The sequence below is a fragment of the Orbicella faveolata genome, unplaced genomic scaffold, assembly GCF_042242905.1.
Source record: "Orbicella faveolata isolate gen_17 unplaced genomic scaffold, um_ofav_v1 contig_36, whole genome shotgun sequence".
NCBI lineage: Eukaryota > Metazoa > Cnidaria > Anthozoa > Scleractinia > Merulinidae > Orbicella > Orbicella faveolata.
In genome coordinates, this window is record NW_028301565.1 from 12,494,208 (window position 1) to 12,501,608 (window position 7,401).

Below are 7,401 nucleotides of genomic sequence, written 5' to 3' on the forward strand. Positions count from 1 at the left end.
CTGTTCAAGAGCACCACACAAGGTCTCAGACCGGGATTTAAATAAGGACCTATCTATCTGCGATCCAACGGACCGAAACAATTAAACCATCGCGTAAGATGGGACGTGGGGCAACGCCCTGTATCGCTAGTGAGTGGCTTCACTTACTAACTGTTGATCAATAGAAACGCCAGCGACGGGCCGTGATCTGTGCAGTTCTTGTACGGACTGATATGACACTCCTTGGGAACGACTACTCGGTCATTGTCGGTAGCTGAAACAAGTTTAATAAAACCACTATTGAAACACCACAGTCACGGCAAAGTTATCAAAAGATATGAAAATAAACCAGCAGATTATATCTTGATCATAGAGGGGATGAATTTGAAAGCCTTTTGGGTGATTTTAAGGGTTTCTATTAGGAAAAATACCTTTCCTACCTTTTACCTCGACGTAAACGTTTGTATTCATGTCAAGATGAATGGGATTAGCTGGATAACCGTCGTACTTGAACGACTGGTTGAATGAAGCGTTGCTGAAGATTCCCATCTGAACATCTCCATGGACTGCTTTGTTCTCTCCTAAAAAGGAAATTAGTTGAGATCAGAAGCAAATAATACTATAAACATCTGTTGAGACTAATTATTAAATTAAACGACCTTGTGTTCGTTCGTGGAGACTCTTTTGACTGAAATCCAACATTTCAACGAAATTTTGCAAAGTGACAGCTGTCATTCACGCTCTAGTGACTCTCAGATTCACAGAAAACCGGCTCATTCGTGGACAAATGTCGATTACAAATCAGAACAAAATAATTAGTAAAATAATTAAACCAATTAAAACTTATGCCATTTCAACAAGACAAAACATTTAATTTGGCAATGTAAAAATTTAGCTAAGTTTCAAGTAAAATAGCATTAAGCCTACCGTTAAATGGAAAAAAAAAATGCGAGGATCATTTTAGCTTAATGGTTTATAATGCGCCATCTTTCGTTGTGTTAGTTGAGGAAGCTCTTCAATGAAAATGCAAGTTCTTTAGTGATTAGTTTCGAGCCAGGCAGCGATATGGTTTAGCCCAGGGATACAGTGTTTCACTACCCCAGGGTGATTCCGTACAGCGAAATAAGGCAGAATTTCGCTTTATCTTCATTCGCTGATACGCAGATGACACAAATGATAAATTCATCATGTTCATTTTTTATATGATTTCTCCAAGTTATTAGATTAGCCAAGGTTCACCGTGAAAAGTTTACTCAAACGTCGAGACGCTTCTTTTTTTAAATTATCCTTAGGCAAATTCTAGTCTTTTAACAGTCAACCTAAATGTTTGAATTATCTGAGAGTATTAACTTAAGTCTCATTTGCGTGCAGTTGTGACATAAAGATCCCGCACTGGCACCTAAGTTTTGGCTTGGAGAAAAGCTATTGAAACCTTTAAAAGAGTCAGTAAATTAAAGAATTACCTGTCCAACTTGACAGCACAATGCACGTGAAAATCAAACACTTGGACATATTTGAACTTTGTGTTGAAGAAACTACAGTCGAATCTCAACCGATCGACCACGCATTCATAGATCTGAATCGTGACAACGTTGCCACTGTATGTGACGTCATAGCTCGACCTTACCCGAAATGTACACGAAAAGAGCATAACGTGATATATTTTTAAAGTTACCATGCTCTTTTTTACTTAAAAATCGAAAAAGAGTTATCGTCTACATTTTCATGGACTGGTGGTAACAGAGTGTGTCAGCTGGGGAGAAAGGAAATATCTGTTCGTTTATAGGAATTAACAAGGCATACATTTTATCTTTTTTTCTAATTTTTGTTTTTTTTTTAGATTTATAAAAAAGTTCACTGGCTATATAAAGTTAAAACTTTGGAGCTTTCGCCTGTCAGACTACTGTGACAACGAGTTTTTTCCGCTCTGAACTCTAAACTGGGAAAGACGGGCGTTGAGGGGCCTAACTGGCTGGAAACTTGTGTGCTTGACTCTATGAAATCAACTTGACTCGGGAATTAGCTCAGAGCAACTCGCTTGCTGCGGAAGAGGAACTTGTCATGGGTTCCAAAGTACCGTCGGATCTGCTACAACTGGAAATAAGGACACTCAGAGAACTTGAACTTCACGCGTTTATTGTTCTCTCTTCAACCTCGACGTAAATCGTAGATGTAAATCGTATTACAATGATAGAGCACTACTGCTAGTGAGAAACAAGATTGCATCATCCTAGGTACAATTGAAAGAAGGCTGAATAAAGTCAGCTGCATGATGAGTAAAGCCAGCTTGAAGCCTAGATAAATTCAGCTGACGAATGGCGACCTTAACAAAGCTAGTTTCGCATATACACCTGCTATTTGTAGTCTCAGCCTAAAAAGCTGTGTTAGGGCAGCTTAGATTTGTATTTTCAGCCTTGAAAGCTGTGTACAGGCAGCTTGTTCAGCCTGCAAAGCTGTACAGGAAACTTACATCAATTTACCTACGCAAAGATTAAAGTTTACCGACTTTTTGTAAAATGTTTGTTTGAACAGCGTGAACTACAATTAACTTGAATAGGCACTTTTTTAACGCGATTACATATTCATCTTAAGCAAACACTGAGTAATTTCTTTTTGAACAAGCTTGCCTAAAGCTAATCAAAACAAAAGAAAACTCTTTTCAAAACGCTAAAGATCGCTTTTATAATTCCTAAGTTATTTAATCAAAATCCCCCTAACACTACAGCCATCGATGGATAAAAATGGAAAACAAAATGACAACTACAAATCAGTGGCGGATCTAGGGGAGGGGCGCAGCCCCCCCCCCCTTATTTTGGGTAAAAAAAGAAGAAATGACAGAAGGAAGAAAAGCCGGCGGGGGCAAGTGAAACAAAACCGGGCACCCCCCTTAGCTCAAAGTCTGGATCCGCCACTGCAAATATATACAAAAATTAAAATGGAAAAACAAGTGTCAATAAACTAATTGTTCTTTTTGAAAAGAATAGAGTACTGATTGGAGAGCGGTCTTGAATTGTTATCTGCATGACTTATCGACTAGGAGTGGTGTGCCATACAGAGATAACCCTTGTCCTGTGAGAATATTTTACAGTCAATAGAGTGATTTGAAGATCAAGCATGTTTAGCGATGTTGGAACGTCTCAGACAAGACTTCATATTCCTAGTGTATTCTTTTGTTCTAGTTTAAAAGCATCGGCCAGTCTCGCCTACATAACTCCATGGACAGTTTGCACAAGATATTCGGGATTAAGGAGAAGGAAACTCCTGGTAGTATATAATGTTTTTTCAGTGAAAACCTTAACTTGAAAAGGTAAGAAATTTCTTAAATTTTTTAAAATAGCCACGTCAATTCGGCATGAAGCGTATCTCTCCAGTCCACACAATTTCTCATACTCACTGTTCTTGATTTTCAGAGTCTTTCTGGTCTGTCGCAGTTCAACTAGCTGCACCTGTATAAAGGGCCCTATTGTTATGTCACTGTCTTTTTGGTGTGGACAGTACTGACTTTGGGTGCGACAGTTGAACTTCCTCATCTTCAGTACCTCGTCCCTCTGGCACGTTGTCATCTTACAGTGAAGGTAGAGAACTTGATTTTCAGAACCGGACAACTGGCCAATGGTGAATTTGAACCGTACGGCTTTGTTGTTTGTTGGTAGATAGTCAAAGTCCTCAGCATCAGCTACCGCACAACTGGAAAAATTCATCTAGGTTAATTTTCAGGCTATTGTTTATCATTGACATGAATTTGTTCCCATTGGCTTAGTCTACAGCTCGATTGATCCATAGCCTAAACATTTGCTACTTCAGAGGCAGAGGTATACCGTATCAGTGGGACTAGTCACCCATAGAAAATGAATCTTGTCAAGATTGCCAGTTGGATATTGTAATATTATGTAATATCATTACATTAGCCGGTTTGTGTAACAGTGTACAGAAGTTGTCCCAACGCCAACTTCCTATTGTGATATCATTCTGGAGTGAGCAGAGTTTTGGACTGAACGCCCGTGTTTTTCTGTGAACGGCAGAATTTACATGTCAATTACTGCCTGAATTTTGCGCCAAGAATTTGTTCAAGCCGGTTTCCCTGGCATAAACAATTAGCACTATTGCTAGGTTTTCTCAATAGTAAGACACTGTCACTATTCCAAACATCACAGGTAAGCAATTAGCATTGCCTTGATCTAACGCGGGCAGTATGTCCCGTTCAATACTTCTCGAAATCAGACCGCTGCATGGGTCCGGAGTTTAATGAAATACTTTCACCATTTTTTATGCCTCTTTGATAATAACATTATCGACTTTTCATCTGCTGAAGAAGGGCCAAGCCCAAAACGTTTAGAAAACCAGCAACTACTTGACACTTTAAAGAGCCTTCAGCTTCATATTTTAGTTCTCGCTTTACTGTCACTCATCAGACGAGTGTTTTTTGCTCGTTTCTACTGATATCCAAATATATTATTATTATTATTATTATTATCATCATCGTTATTATGCGTGTATGGATGGTACCCCTCCATGGGCTGCCTAAATGGGGATGAGCTAGACTGAACAATATCTGTCTAAACATAACGAATCTCGTTCAATAAATCTCTAGAAATCAATCATTAAATTAACAGTACATGCAATCCTAGTCCACCTGTCTGTCTGTCTGTCTGTTTGTCAGTCAGTCACTCACACTGGTTCCGTCCGTCCGTCCGCTCGTCCGTAGGTCTCTCCGTCCGTCTCTCATTCATTCAGTCAGTCAGTCAGTCAGTAATATTAATAATAATAATAATAATAATAATAATAATAATAATAATAATAAACGAATCTTTAGACGGGATTAACCCATCAGTACTATAAAGTACTGTTATCAAAGGAGTCCTGTAAGATTTAACAATTTAAAAATTTAAAAAAGGTAAAAAGTTAAAAAGGCAAAACTACGTACATTGGAAAACATATAAAAACTCACGATTAAAAATTACAAGTAAAAATGTTCGTTGGCCTTTTGCCTAAATAAAAGCCTAGAGTTCAGAGTTCTTATGTCTGCCGGTAAACTGTTAAAAATTGAAGCCCCTAAAAACGAAAAACTCCGACGGCCAAACTCCAAGTTCATTTTCGGCAGTTCGATCGAGGAAAATCTATTTCTTGTGTTGACATTGTGACTTACCCTTGTAAAATAGTTCTTAAAAGGCGTACATACATTTCCAATTAGACAATACAAAACATACAGACAGACTTTTCTTTTCAAATAACTGTCAACTGATGGAATACGAATGTCAGTCTTGTTTTGCAGTCCTGAGGAAATGCAGCTTAGTCCACGATGTTCGAGGTTGCGAATTAGTTGCCTACGCGTATTTGAATAGCTTAGTGTGATTAGACTACAATAGGTAAAAACAGGCATAATCATAGCCCTGTAAATGCTTTCTGCAGCTGCACAAGTAATGGAAGAACGAATTTTCCGCAGTAGAGTGACTCTCCCGGCCGCTTTCTTTTAGGTTTTGTTGAAATGGGTTTCAAAACTCAATGTAGGATCTAAATGGACACCCAAGTACTTGTAGGTTGTTGTGCTATTTATAGGTAATCCATTTACCGTCAGATTGAGCTGTTTACCTTGGAGACGACTCAGCCTTTGTGCAGTTCCGAAAATAACGAATAAGTAATTCTAAAGATTATTAATTCAGCCAGTATGGGATTTCTTTCTGACGCTATCTGTGAAAGTTTCTATCAGCTGTTATTTCACTTACTGGTTATCAATCAGCGTAAACCCCTTAGAAGTGCCGTTTTTGACTGCATTCACGTGACATTTCTTGGGAATAACTACGTGGTCGTCCTTGGTTGCTAAAACAAAATAAAAACAAACAAACAAATAGTTGGTTTACTAACATGTCCCCTCAACGTTAACAATCCTACAATGTACCGCTTTATACACTTAGTCCTAATTACATTTACTGGACAGTGCCTGTTATTTCTTCTGTTTATAACTGATCAATAAAGAAACAGTGTCTTACCTTCTACCTGGACGTAAATTTTCTTGCTTAATTTTACGCCAATCGGGAATCTGGTGTACTCCAAACTGAAAGACTCGTTGCTAAAGATTGCAACTTGGACCTCTTTAAATTTTTCATGGGTTGTGCTATTTGTCTCTGCTCGAACTTCTAAAAGAAACAATTGATTAAAGTTTATGTTCAAATTGTTGTAAAAGAGGTTTTTTTTTAAATGGTTTAATTCGACATTCAGCTGCAGATACTTTCTTACAAAATATGTTAGGTCTAGGGTCAACCCCCTCCTTACGGACACCTCCATTATACGGACCGCTCTATAAGAGGACAGTTAACTTAGTGCTCCTTTGGGTGTCCGTATCAAAGGCGTTCGACCGTATTACAAGCTTGGAGAAATTTTCCCATGCGCACATTTTCCTCTTGCGCTTCTAAGCAATAAATGCCCATTAATTACCTTCCTTGTGGGAGGCATGGTGACCTCATGGTTAGTGCGCTCGTCTCAGGATCGAGCGGTCCGGGTTTGAGCCCTGGCGGGGGACGTTGTGTTTTGTTCCTGGGCAAGACACTTTACTCTCACTGAGCCTCTCTCCACCTGGGTGTATAAATGGGTACCGGCGAACTTAATGCTGGGGGTAACCATGCGATGGACTAGCATCCCATCCAAGGGGGAGTAGAAATACTCCTAGTCGCTTCATGCTACAGAAACCGGATAAGCTCCGGCCTGGTGTGCTACTCGGCTGTTTGCACACTTTATCTTCTAATTACCTTCTTTCCTTAGTTACGCCTCGATTTGCCATACCAGGTTATTCAATGTTTGCATGGTTCTTTTGAACGCCAAGACCTAATGACGTACAAAGTTGGACCAGCTATTTTTAAACGCAAATTCATACCTCTAAAGTTCAAGTTCGGAAATGAGAGTTTCATTTAATGCTCTTGAGCAATTTTGCAACCGGCAATAAAACCTAGGTCACATAGCATTTTGATCAGTTTTTGACTCGCAGAATCTGTCTGCACCTTCTTTAATTAATTAGCCACGTCTAAAAGTATCACATTACCTGGCAATTTTGACACCAAGGCTAATATTATCCAGGTAAATAGCAAAAAGATGGCCATCTTCTTCTTGTTTAAATAACCCTCCTTACTTCTTACGCGTTCACTGAAAGACATGAAAAAATTTCTAAAGTTGCCTCACCTCTTTTTTGTGTTTTGCAAGGAGGCAGCGCGCATGGAGCGGGCCTGAAGCCTAAAAAAGGCAGTCTTTGTGTAAATTTTCCGTATTGTTGAATGTTTTTTTTTTGGTGACAAAAAGCCGCAACCTCACGGAAGTTTTTGAGAACAATTTCTGTATTCTTTAATGTACTTTTTTGGTGACAAAAAGAAAGGTGAACTTTGAAGGACCAGTTTTTCCTAGAAACAAAACTTTCAAGCAATTCCGAGCCTAGAG

At 39.0% G+C, this 7,401-nt stretch overlaps 1 long non-coding RNA gene across 1 annotated transcript; it reads right to left on the reverse strand.

Moving 5' to 3' along the window:
- Positions 1-101: 101 nt before the first annotated feature.
- On the reverse strand, positions 102-556 carry LOC149102300 (uncharacterized). Its single transcript, XR_016202334.1, has 2 exons — positions 420-556; positions 102-253 (listed from the first exon to the last, which is right to left on the reverse strand). It is a non-coding gene; the product is annotated as an uncharacterized LOC149102300 (long non-coding RNA).
- Between the last annotated feature and the right edge of the window lie 6,845 nt (positions 557-7,401).